Below are 11,953 nucleotides of genomic sequence, written 5' to 3'. Positions count from 1 at the left end.
AAAAAAAAAAATATTCCTAACACTTTAGTAAATATTAATCTGATTATGGACTTAGTATTAATTAAAAATATTTTCTTTTAAAATTGCGCAGGCTCGAAATTGATTTTAGAGCTATGGTCTAAAGGGCTTTTTTTCTTAGAATTTTATGTAGAATACGAATCTGCTAGGAACGATGTCGAAAAAAAAATTGACCCGCCCTAATGTATATAATATACATAAGAATATATGAGATATCGTTCGTTTATAAATAATTGAGCATATACGCTCATACATGCATCCACGAAAAACTGTCACTTGAGCTCTGTTTGATCTCACCATAGGGCGAGTCTGCCCCATCCAATCAGTCATGTCTCACTATTTAAGTGGCATTGAAGTGAAGAAAGTGTACTTGCGATTATTTTGTAAAAATTTAATAAAATGTATCTTGTTGATAACATGAATTCAGTTTCCGATCAATCCGCTTTTGGATTTATCCAAATATCGATTTAAAAAGGTTTTGTAGGTATGAGTGCCATGTAATTTATACATATGTACATGCATATTTTGCAAATAGATATGCAAATGTTATTATATATGTAGTACAGACATATGGGTTATTCCAGGTAAAAAGGGAAAACGACGTATATAAATAACTATGCCTATTTCCTATTTACAAATTACCCAAATTATTTTGGGGAGTGATGCAGGAGTGACAGTCCTTGGCCAGTTATAAATCCTGGTCATTACTGTTACGTATTATTACGTACAATTAAAAAGCTATATTTTTTCCTATGTCTTACTTCATACATAATTACTATACGCAAGTCACAAAGGCCTCAGAATGAAAAGAGAAATCGATTAAGCCGTGACTGTCTGTCCGTCCGAATGTCTGTGCACACGATAACTCGAGTAAAAATCGAGATATCTTACCGAAACTTGGTATGTGTATTTCTTTTGAGCCAAGGGCGAAGGTTTTTGATGACTTTCGTCAAACATAGAAAAGGATTGAGTATCTCTTAAATAACCACGCCCATCTCCTATATAACGGTAATTTACGGAAATTCGAAAACTGTGATAAACCAGTTACTACTGAAGCTAATTCACTTAAAATTATTACAAGATTTTGGAAAATGACCGCGGTACCGCCTACTTATGTATGTATGTATGTCTACATGCATACCTCTGTAGCAACTTTTATTTTTTACAATATTCCCATTGTGTTGCGGGACACATTTTTTTCGCTAATTATATATAAGAATATAGAATATTTTATAAGTCAAAGTTGAAAGTTTGTGCTAAATTCAAGAAAATTAACAAATTAAGAAGGCTGTCATCAAAATTTGCAACTTTTTATTCAAAATCTTTAGAAACTTATTGGGTATGCGTATTGTAGACCATTCAATTGTAGTATAATAATGTGCACGGTTGAAAATTCTGAAAAACCCCATTGATTTTTGAGAATTTTTTTGTCGAGGATGTTGCGCGTTTTATACCATGAGCAAAATCTATTTACATATGGAAGACCCTCAGCAAAACAAAATATTCAAAAATCAATAGGATTTTAAAGAAATTTCAAACCTGCACATTATTATATTAAAATTGAAAATTGAGGTATACCGAATTCCAAACCAAGAACCTAAAACAGAAGCAGAGGTATTCACCCACAATTTACGAACAACTTCTGAGATACTTCGCCAACCTAAACGGGGTTAGATCACCCAAACAGACAGCTGCTTGCAGAGGAGCCCTCGCCTAGGCACGTCAGGAGGCATCTATATGACCTGACGGAAGAAGTCCAGAGGTTCATCAAGAAACCTCTGGACCCGTCAGCTTACGGACTGGCCCTGAACGGCATTCACAGGGAGTCAGTCTCTAGTTATGTAGACTCTAGACCCGTGAATGCCGTTATAGGCATACCGCCCCCGGACATAGACGAGACGGAGCTTCATCTGCCTCGGGAGACGCGAACGACAATAGCACAACTTCGCCCCGGCTAGTGCAGCAGGTTAAACTCCTACCTGAGTAGGTTGAATGAGGATGTGCCAAATGAGTGTCCGGCATGCGGAGAGACCCCACATGACTCAACATCTCTTCGTATGCCCGGAAAACCCGACAACCCTAACGGCCTTGCCCTTGTGGACCAACCCTACAGAAGCCGCACGCTTCCTAGGGCTGCCGTTAGTGGAACTTGACGACAACGACTGAGATACCAACCGTCCTGGGCGGGGTTGTTGTAGCCGCTACAACAACAACAACAACCCACAATTTACTTGCGATATACGGTGTACCTATAAAACTACACTCTGACCAAGGAAGAAATTTTGAATCGACTACGTATGTTCCAAGAGATATGCCAGATACGACGATTCTTCATCTATGTATGCAGTGCAAGTTAAAATTTTGCTAAGCTCTCAAACAACATTTTTAAACATGCAGTAATCGGTCAAGGCACAAATCGGAGATGTTCATGAAAGGTATGAAGCCTTCGGCATAGTCGAAGACAGCTCTGTCCTTAATTGTTGTTTAATTAATTCTCTGCAGTGGAACATTTTCCTGTATTCAGATACAAAATTAATACATTTTTTTTGTTGTTCCATTTTCAATAAAATAAATATTTAGAATTTTTAGATTCTGGCATGTCAATAAACTAGGTGACACCCCGGTTTATTCGATTGTTGAAATGCGGTATACTTGGTATTCGAAAAATCAAGATAACAAACCCACCGCTCAAACATATTCAAAAAACCGAACGAAACCGGTGTGGAAAAACCGTGTCGAATCACCCTAGTACATACATACAGTTGCTCAAAGAAGTGTTCACTTGTTGATTTCTCCAAATGGGGGTTTCTCCAAATTAGACTTATTCATATTCATCATCTAGGCTAAGGTCAATAATTGGCTAAACTAAGTTAAGTTGAGTTGGAGAAACCAGCTCAAAGTTTCAAACTGCATGCAAAATTTCGAAAAATTCCACAAATTTTAGAAACATTTCACAAATTTTAGAAAAATTTCACAAATTTTCATAAAAATGTCGAGCTTTTTAATCTGAATCTGTACAACACTTTTGGGTACGCAATTTATAGCGTAAGCAAGTTTCGCATTTTGGCTAAAGCTTGAGCACTATTTTAATAGAAAAATAACAAAAAACTTAGCTTGAAAAACATTGTGAAATTAAAAAAATCAACACATGAACACTTGTTTGAGTCACTGTATGTAGATAGATGATATGGCCACATGGCGAAAATATAAAAAGGGACACGACATTTTAACAAGTTTTGACTGTGTTTCTCTTGTTTATTTAATTCTTATAATTTTTTATGTAAGCATGCCTCGCTATTCCACTAAAACTACGTAAGTCCGAAGTTTAGGGTTTGTACAAAAATTTAAAAAATTTCAACAAAACTTCATCAAATATTTGTATTTTCGCCACTGTATGGACAAATCGTCATTATGAGTGCAGAAGGCGTTTACGGACATTTTTTGTTTGGCATTGCGCTTTCTAATAAGTATTTTGTTAGTTTCATCGCTAATGTTTCGTATCTCCCTTGTACATACATTAATTCAAAGCCTACATATATATGTACATATCGCTACCTTAATTCATAAAGGCCCTAACCAAAACTTTTTTCGAAACTGCGTTTTTAACAGATTTTGTTATGATGTATTAAAATACACCTTCAATAAAAATTTTAAAGTATTGGCACCAAAAACAACGGAATTACATGCCACTTTTTAAAAAGCTCTACCAGTTTTCGATACTCTTTTTATAATGTTTTTTTTTTTTGCTTCTCCTGTAAAATAATAAAAAAATTTGTTGGTTAGGGCCTTTGTAAATTAAGGTAGCGATATGTATGTATATATTTAGTGGAGTGTACCTTGCCGCGTATCACACTACATACATACATACATATTAATGGAAACAAAAGCTTTCCATGACAACTAATACGGCACATTTTTTCGACAAACATTTCGATATTTCCTAATATTTTTAGCCAAAAATAATACAGAAACCAAGGCGCATAAAACAGGTAGTATCAGTAGAGCAAAAACAACATTTGCGTGTATTTTGTTGTTGCTTCTGGTATCGAAAGTGTCAACAACTGTTCTGAATTTTTTCTTCTAAATCAAAGCGTGCCATGTGAAATACAAAAAATTATAAAAAATAAAAAATTGAAATTGGAAAAAATAAAAATTGATGCAACTTTCTTTCCTAGTAAATTTGTTTGCTTCTCGAAGCATTGATCCATCCTTTGCAAGGCCCAGTAATCAGCGGTCGTGCTGCCGAGTTGGGCGAACGTTCCAAAAGCTGCTATTCAATCGCTTGTTTTGTATGGAAAAAGGTTTCACAAGCAAATGGATTTTAACAACTTATAATTTTCGTGAGAAAAAATTAAAAATATTTGACATTTTCGAGACCAAATTATTTGAAAATAAATCAAATCAGCTGCTCTACTGATACTACCTGTTCAATGTACCTTGACAGAAACTAATTATGTACACATTTTTTTCACCTCATTTTCACTACATATGTGTTTTGCACTATTTAGTTAAAATATAATAACGAATCTTTTTTTTACTACATTCTGTGATACAATTTTCCGCGTAAATATTCGCGCTTTTATGTATATGCAATCAGATGTTTCTTATCACATTTTTAGGGGTGTTTTCCCCATTAAGAATTCATTATATTCTTTCCGGAACGTGGGTTTATTTATGTAAATACAATATAAGTCTAGAGAGGTTTTCGCGTCGACTTGCATTACTACTTGTAAGTACACGAATGTTTGGAACCCTCAATATTTGTTGGAAAAATTTATGTACATCCTATTTTGTTTTATGTACAACAACGAATGTATAAATGAATGCACGCAGATATGCACTCATGTATGTTTGGATATGTATAGGTGAGCAAGGGCAAAGGTAGATATAGTAGGGTGGTTCATTCTTGTAATATACAATTTTTTCTATTCGCTTTCTTGCTGCAGGCGCACAGTAAAGTACGCTGACAATGCGACTAAAATTCATTGATGATCGTGGATAATACGGTTTTACAGGTAACTTTTAGTTGACAGCAACAATCGTCTGGTGTGAACGGCCTTTCAACTAGTTGCTTTCAATAAAGTTGGGGGACAGCCAGCTTCTAATACACAATTGGCTTTCAAAGGAAAGCTGTTTCTTGACAAAATGACCCTAATATCGGGGATGCTCGGATTCCTTGAACAAGAGGAAAATAAAGCGGAAGCCTGTGGAGAAACATAAGCAAGACGAATTCTGAGCTTTAATCGACACCTTTCTTGCCACTGCAACTAGTAGGATGCCCATATCTACGGAAGTTACACCTTCGGAGACCTGCCGTTGTTTTTGGTGAATGCAGCGACACTCAAACGACGGTGTAAGAGAAGAAAAACTGTAACTATGCCGTTTACTGCCCACAACAATGCGTCCAATATGAAGAATGGCGGCGCTCAAAAAAGCACAGCTGATCCCACTAGGAGCCATAGTGTGGTGGTCGTTGGTATGGCAATGTCTAATTCCACTTTTTCCTCGTTTACTTGAAGAAAACAACGAAAAGAAGTGCTTTTAGCAGACGTACACAACAATTGGCGCCACAGCGTCTTTGGATGAAATTTAGAATAGGAGCGCTCTAAAAGTTAGCCCTCGCGCTCTCCGAAAACTTCTTATACAACGGAACCTACGCACGTGGTAGACCGTCCAAATTTTAGTGAGACCGTTAAATTCACTCGGCTTATGCGGTTCGGAAGATGACTATTCCAGAAATGGATACAGAAAGGGTCATCTCATTCAAAGCGTGATAAATCAAACTATGTACTTGATATGCACAGAAACCTGTGGTGCTACGAATTCAGCGTGTGGGTTGAACCAGCTTCACAGCGTACAAAGAAGCGAAGTTTTCTCCCAGGCAGACTCTGCTAGATTTCAAGTCAAGAAGGGATGCAAGCGTTTTCAAACATCTCAAGATCACTGTAGGCATGCAGTTGAAAAATAAAATTGTTTTCCTTGCACCGGAAAAGGAAAAAAACATTTGAGCTTTCTTCTTACTTTCCGAAACAGCCCGACTTTTTTCCCGGTTATTAAGAAATTGTGCGATATAATTTTTTTACTCTCTCATTACCGGTCGCAGCTCGTATGGAACAGAGCTATAATCATTAATTAATTAAGATTTTTTTTTATAGTCCAAATATTCCAAGCCAAATCGTAGGTACACCCTAGGGTACATAAATACATGGAATTACTTACATCTTTATATATTAACTATATTTATATGTATGTATGTACATCTGAGTGCGCGAGCATGTACATATATAAAAGTAAGCCCATCACACCCCATGAATCCCTTCAATATACAAAGAACAAAAGCTGGTGGTGGTGTTAGCATAAAACGACCGTGAGAGCTGACAAGCCACAAAGAGTGCGCAAAATCGTGAGTAATACTATTGATATGCACATGCTTACAGGGTGCCCGAGTGGGCTGCAGTCGCGCGGTAACAGTTCTTTTCTAGGTAAAAATGCGTTAATGCGACGGCGCAACTCGTTGCAAGCAGGTGATTTGTAGGTGTTAATATAAACAGTTAGATTAAGTCGGTAAAATAGGGAGTTTGAGCCTCGACACCCCTTCATTTGCCGAAAGGAGCCAGCAATAGAAAAGACCCCACTGAGTGCAAAGTTTTGCTGTAGCTAGCACGAAGTGTAGGTGTACTGCTAATCAATAAGTTATATCCCGCGCGACGGGTAAGGTGAAGTAGGCGGCCAAAGTCTTGATTCCTACAATTTTTCACCGTAAAGTGAAGTAAACAAAAAGCGCACATACGCATCTACTTATATGCTACGTTTTTGTATGTACTTATGTACTTGTGTACTATGTATAATACATACATACATACATAGCTGCTAGCTTTTTTGATTGCTGTCAACCGGCGGTCAGCGGCCAACCGCCGCTACTTGGAGCACCCTCGCGCGCGTACGTTCATTCTATGTACATACAATTTTTGTACCTCTTGCCAACACATATTTTCGACATCTCTCTCGGTTCATCTTTCTCTACGCTTATGTGCTCTCTGCTTGGTTTTGCTCTGGCTATTCTAGCACAACAACAAAACAACTTGTACGCTCTCACCTTAACCCACCCACCCTGCGACTGCAACTGCAACCAAACGGTGAGCCGTCCGCCGCTTCTTGTACAACTGCTGCTGCCCGAGTATTAGTCCATGTAGAGCGTATGCACGGTTTGACGTTCGCATTTGTCCGCCTCTGCTTTGTACGTTGCTTTAGTGTTTCGTTTGTTTTGCTGCAAGTTGTTTGCCTGTTCTTTCCCCCATCTTCACATCGCGTTTCCCTCTTTAACCCAAGCAATTAGTTCATGATGCGGTGGTACTTGCCAGAGGATGTGTCGTGTTGTACATTGGCATAAACTACATATAGTGATGAACAAAAGTAATGGTACAGAGAATTTTTCGTAATGTATGCAAAGTTTTTTATTCTAATTTCTTTTCGCGATTTTTTTTTTGTAAAAGCATACATATGTATGTAGTTCATGCTTCAACAAAAAACATAAAATTAAACCTCTACTTTGTGCAAAACTCAGGAAAATTCAACAAATTTCCATAATAACTTGCAACTTTATAATCAGATTTTTTAAAAAATTCTATGTATGCAGTTGTATAGCCCATTCAATTTAGCATAACAAATTGCAAGTTTGAAGTTTCTAAAAAATCGCCTAGATTTTAAGCAATTTTTTTTTTTGGATCGCAATTTCTTCCATACAAACTATGTTCGAATTTTTTTTGTATTCAAAAAAAAAAACAATAACACCAACTCCAAATTTGCAATTTGTTATGCTAAAATTGAATGGGCTATAAGACTGCTTACTTGGATTTTTTCTAGAAAATCTGATTAAAAGTTTCTGAGTTTCGCACAAAGTTTAGAGATTCAATTTTTAAACTTGGCATACGTTGCGAAAAATTCTCTGTATCAATGTTTTTGAACGTCACTGTACATATGTATATCTGCATATACGTGTAGATATTTTTGTGTGTCTGTGTATGTATGTACATACATATATATGTATATGAACCCAGTAAGAAAAGCTAATGTTTGGGAATGCAAAAGGTAATGTGTATCTATAACCCATGATAAATTATTCACAGGTTTGTCTTCCCAGAGAGTTTTGCTTTACGTCGAAATTCGTGCTCTCTTATGGCCCCGTCAGAATGGGTACTTTGCTGCTCAAGGATGAAACTGACAGTTGAGTAGACTGTGTGTGTTTGAATAGAGCGCGTCAGAAGGACAACTCTTGCGTCGACGGACCCAACGAACGTTGGCCAACACTCAACTTTTGACAAAAGTAAAGCGCTGGTTATACTTGCATACATTGTTATGTTTATGAGTTTTGCATACAAGCGATTACACGACGTAGCGCATGGCAGAGCATGACAGCGAAGTCTGTAAATTTTAATTTGTTCCCCATGTGACACTTTCAATTGGTTGTATTTACCCTTAGTCCAATATCTATCAGATTTAATGAGAGGTAGTTTGGATACATACATTGGGGCATATGCATAGTCGAAATAAAGTCGATTATAAAGTTAGTTGCTGCTTTTCCATAGAAAATTATGTCAAAAACCAGCAACTAACTGTAATGCCGACTTCATTTAGGCTATGAGTATGCATTCTTCGGTTATATCTTCCTTACTAAATCTTGGAGTGCTGGAACAGACTAACCGATTACTAGTGTTGGGCAGTATCGATACCAAAAGTATTCACAACTCGATTCTCAAAAGGATCGACAGCCACCATTTTTTTAAGTATCGATATGGAGTACTCCAAAGTACCCAGTACTCACAAAAGAACTCGAAAGTACTCAGAACCTAAAGGAACTCATAAAGTACTAAGTACTCACAAAAGAACTCGAAACTACTCAGAACTCGAAAGTACTCAGTACTCAAAAATTCTCTGTTCCAATCATCACTTTGATACATGTACTCAGGATATTTAAAAGTACTGAATAGATACTTGAAAGTACTGAGTTTTATTTACAATTTGAAGTCTAAGTAGTTTTCAAGTACCAACAAGTGTATATTTAAAGAAAGTACTCAGTACTCTGAAAAATACCCGATCCTTAAAAGTATCGATACCAAAAGAACTCGATCCTCAAAAGTACTTGATACTTCCCAACACTACTGATTACAATGAACAGCTGATTCTGGGAGATTATGCGCTTTATCCGGAGTATAATTCCACCCCTGCTTCACATACGCTGTTTGTTCTATGCCTTGCACTGCAATGTAAGTATAACCAGACAGTTGTATAACCTTGTGTTTACACAAGAAAATACAAGAGAGGATATAGGTTTGTTCCACAAGATACTCGAAGTCACTTCGAGTTACACATACGCGTTTCACAAGTAAGTTTTAGAGTTTATTTGATATACGCTGACAGTTTGAACTTTGCTCGAGTTTTTCTACAAGTAGCTAGTGGAACACACTTAATGTATTAATTGCCACATTGTTTGAGCCCCAGACAATAAACTGTCTTCAAAAAGCCAAGGAGAGAGACGAAGATAATGAGAGAAGGGTAAAAAAGTGTAAATGTAATACTTTGTATCTACGAAATTGACTTGTGTAAACCCCAAATACACGGCCTTAAAGAACAGCTGATTTTTGTTTGCAGACGCAACACCTTCATTGTGGCGTATCTCTATGTTACGTACGCCACTTCTTTCGCGTGCTTTTCCGGTATTGACGTACAAGTACCCAGTATGACGGGGCTATTGTTTTAATTTTGACGCATTTCAATTTTGAGTCTTTTACTTTTGATATCTGGACTAGGGTGATATCTAGAATTTTCCATAAATAGCCTTGCTACATTTATAGTATAAATGGTGGTCTGGACACAACATTGCAAGTTGATAAAAGCGTTGTAAAAAAAAACATTCTTGAATTAGTTCTCAAACTTTTTGTTTTTTTTTTTGTAGCTTCAAAACTTCACATCATCCGCTCGCTTACATTGCGATGCATCTTTTCGTTCAACCGTAGTTGTTAATCTTCTCTTGGTAGATAAAGGTAATGCATTCCCATTTTCTCACTGGGAAGTTCAAAGCACATAACGATTTTGTTCTTATGTGAGTTCAGTGAAAATCCAATATGTTGTGTATACAGTGACAGCGGGGAAGATGGGTATACATATACATATGTAAACAAAAGGCAGCTAACACTAGGCTGCGTTACGTACTGTATTCCTACTACATATCGATGGTCTTCTGCAATAACGGCACAATTCAAAATTCTTAAAAAGCCCCTTACCACTGTTAAGTGACTTATGTCCCTATTTCTTCCCTAACCCATATGTTATCCTTACAAATGTAAGTAAGTAAGGTTTAAACACGGACTAGAGACATGAGACACTGAGACAGTAGTAAGGGGTTTTTTTTAATTTGGAGTTGCGCCGTTATTGCAGAGTACAATCGATATGTATGTATGTATATACAATATGTATACGTGTAAATATGTTTTAACGCATACTTGAGGGGGGTTATGGAGTTTACGCTCTTACTGAATCAGCGAATTTTTCTTTTCCCATATTTTGTGCGCTTCTGGATGTAAAGTTTTTATTTTCTTTTCAATTCTTCGTTACTTTATGTTTGTTTTTGTACCTCTTCTATTTTCCTCTACTTTGCAGTATGTTGTGTATCTGTATTTTCGTAAATACGAGGGATATTAAATAAGTCTTTAGATTAACTAAGTAAATACCGATTTTGTCGGTTAAAATAGTCTAATGTTTTCCAAACTTTTTGGTTCCTTGGTGAAACATTTTTCCCACAGGCAGGTTGGTACTTCAAAAACAAGGTTTTCGCACGCGTTAACAGCTTCTTCACTTAGGACTTTACAGCGGATGACTCATCAAATTGATCATATTTTTTTTTGGTTCTTAAAAATGCATTTGTTTGACTAGATGTGTGAGAGCTCGCATTGATTTGATAAAATACCATTGCCGTTTTTTTGTTGCTTTTCCTCCATTCGTAAACTAATGATGGTTGTGTTTCAGTCATAATAACTATAGACATATGACCTGTTATTGGGAAGAAACAAGCGCGTACAACTTTTCTTGGTTTGTTCTTATTTGAGGGAACCGTATAGCCGATTGTCATTTTCTTTCTAGTTCATACGCATACATACGCACATATATACATACATATGTACATACATATATCCAGGTTATGTCAACTGTTACCATATAATTTAAGTGTCTGGACATGGAGTGCTTGTATTTTTTCAGCTTATGTGGGATCCAACGCACTCATTGCTTTCTAACGGACAAATATTCATGTGTATGTTTGGTAGGCCCAGGGCTGCCTCAATCTCATCATATATCACATGACGATATTTGATGCTTTTTGGCTGGATTGCGAAAAGATATTTATTATTTATTTATTTTTTACAGTCTGTTAGACTTATATTGCAACAAAGATTTAACATTCTTATAATTAGATTTTAGATTTAAAATATAAATATTAAATATTAAATACAAAATACAAATTACAAAATGCTCTACAGAAATTTTTAAATAATATTATTTCTTTATCACTGCAATTATTTTATGTCATTATACACGCATGCAATTTCCTGGAAGTTATGTAGACGGTTGGAAAGGCCGAGTTTCCAATCCGCGCTATTCTTTTTGGGTTACTCCATTTATTGATATCTCCTGGGTGGTCAGAAAGGCCGAGTTTCCGATCCACCCAGTCGCGCTTTCGTGACGGTTAACGGTTGGAAAGGCCTAGTTTCCAATCCGCTCGTTTATTGTTTATTATCTAAGGGTCTAGGTAGTCGGAAAGGCCGAGTTTCCGATCCGCCTAGTCTCGATATCTTGGTGGTTGGAAAGGCCTAGTTTCCAATCCACGCTATTGTTGATACATCACTATCTTGTAGGCTGCGTTCTACAATAGTCAAATAGCAGC

General features: G+C 36.7%; 2 protein-coding genes across 11 annotated transcripts in view; one reads left to right on the top strand and one right to left on the bottom strand.

Moving 5' to 3' along the window:
* The window catches only part of LOC108371033 (uncharacterized), a 44,480-nt gene that overhangs the window by 4,649 nt on the left and 27,878 nt on the right, over window positions 1–11,953 (top strand). Inside the window, exon 1 of one of the 4 annotated variants that reach the window (XM_017626524.1) lies at window positions 343–502. The exons of 1 other annotated variant lie outside the window; for it this stretch is intronic. The gene's annotated coding sequence lies outside the window, so the exon portion shown is untranslated. Of the gene's footprint in view, window positions 1–342; window positions 503–6,356; window positions 6,422–11,953 lie in introns of those variants that run through there. 2 more of the 4 variants (XM_017626534.1, XM_017626539.1) reach the window with 2 other exon arrangements.
* The window catches only part of LOC108370997 (mucin-2), a 28,399-nt gene that overhangs the window by 4,394 nt on the left and 12,052 nt on the right, over window positions 1–11,953 (bottom strand). The window contains exons 1-2 of one of the 7 annotated variants that reach the window (XM_017626504.1): window positions 5,358–5,427; window positions 4,630–5,318 (exon numbers count right to left, since the gene is read on the bottom strand). The exons of 5 other annotated variants lie outside the window; for them this stretch is intronic. The gene's annotated coding sequence lies outside the window, so the exon portion shown is untranslated. Of the gene's footprint in view, window positions 1–294; window positions 375–4,629; window positions 5,319–5,357; window positions 5,428–11,953 lie in introns of those variants that run through there. One more of the 7 variants, XM_017626511.1, reaches the window with a different exon arrangement.

Source organism: Rhagoletis zephyria, unplaced genomic scaffold (assembly GCF_001687245.7).
Source record: "Rhagoletis zephyria isolate East Lansing unplaced genomic scaffold, Rhagoletis_zephyria_1.1 Rzeph_scaffold_00064, whole genome shotgun sequence".
NCBI classification, from domain to species: Eukaryota; Metazoa; Arthropoda; class Insecta; order Diptera; family Tephritidae; genus Rhagoletis; species Rhagoletis zephyria.
This window is presented reverse-complemented; position numbering and strand designations above follow the sequence as displayed.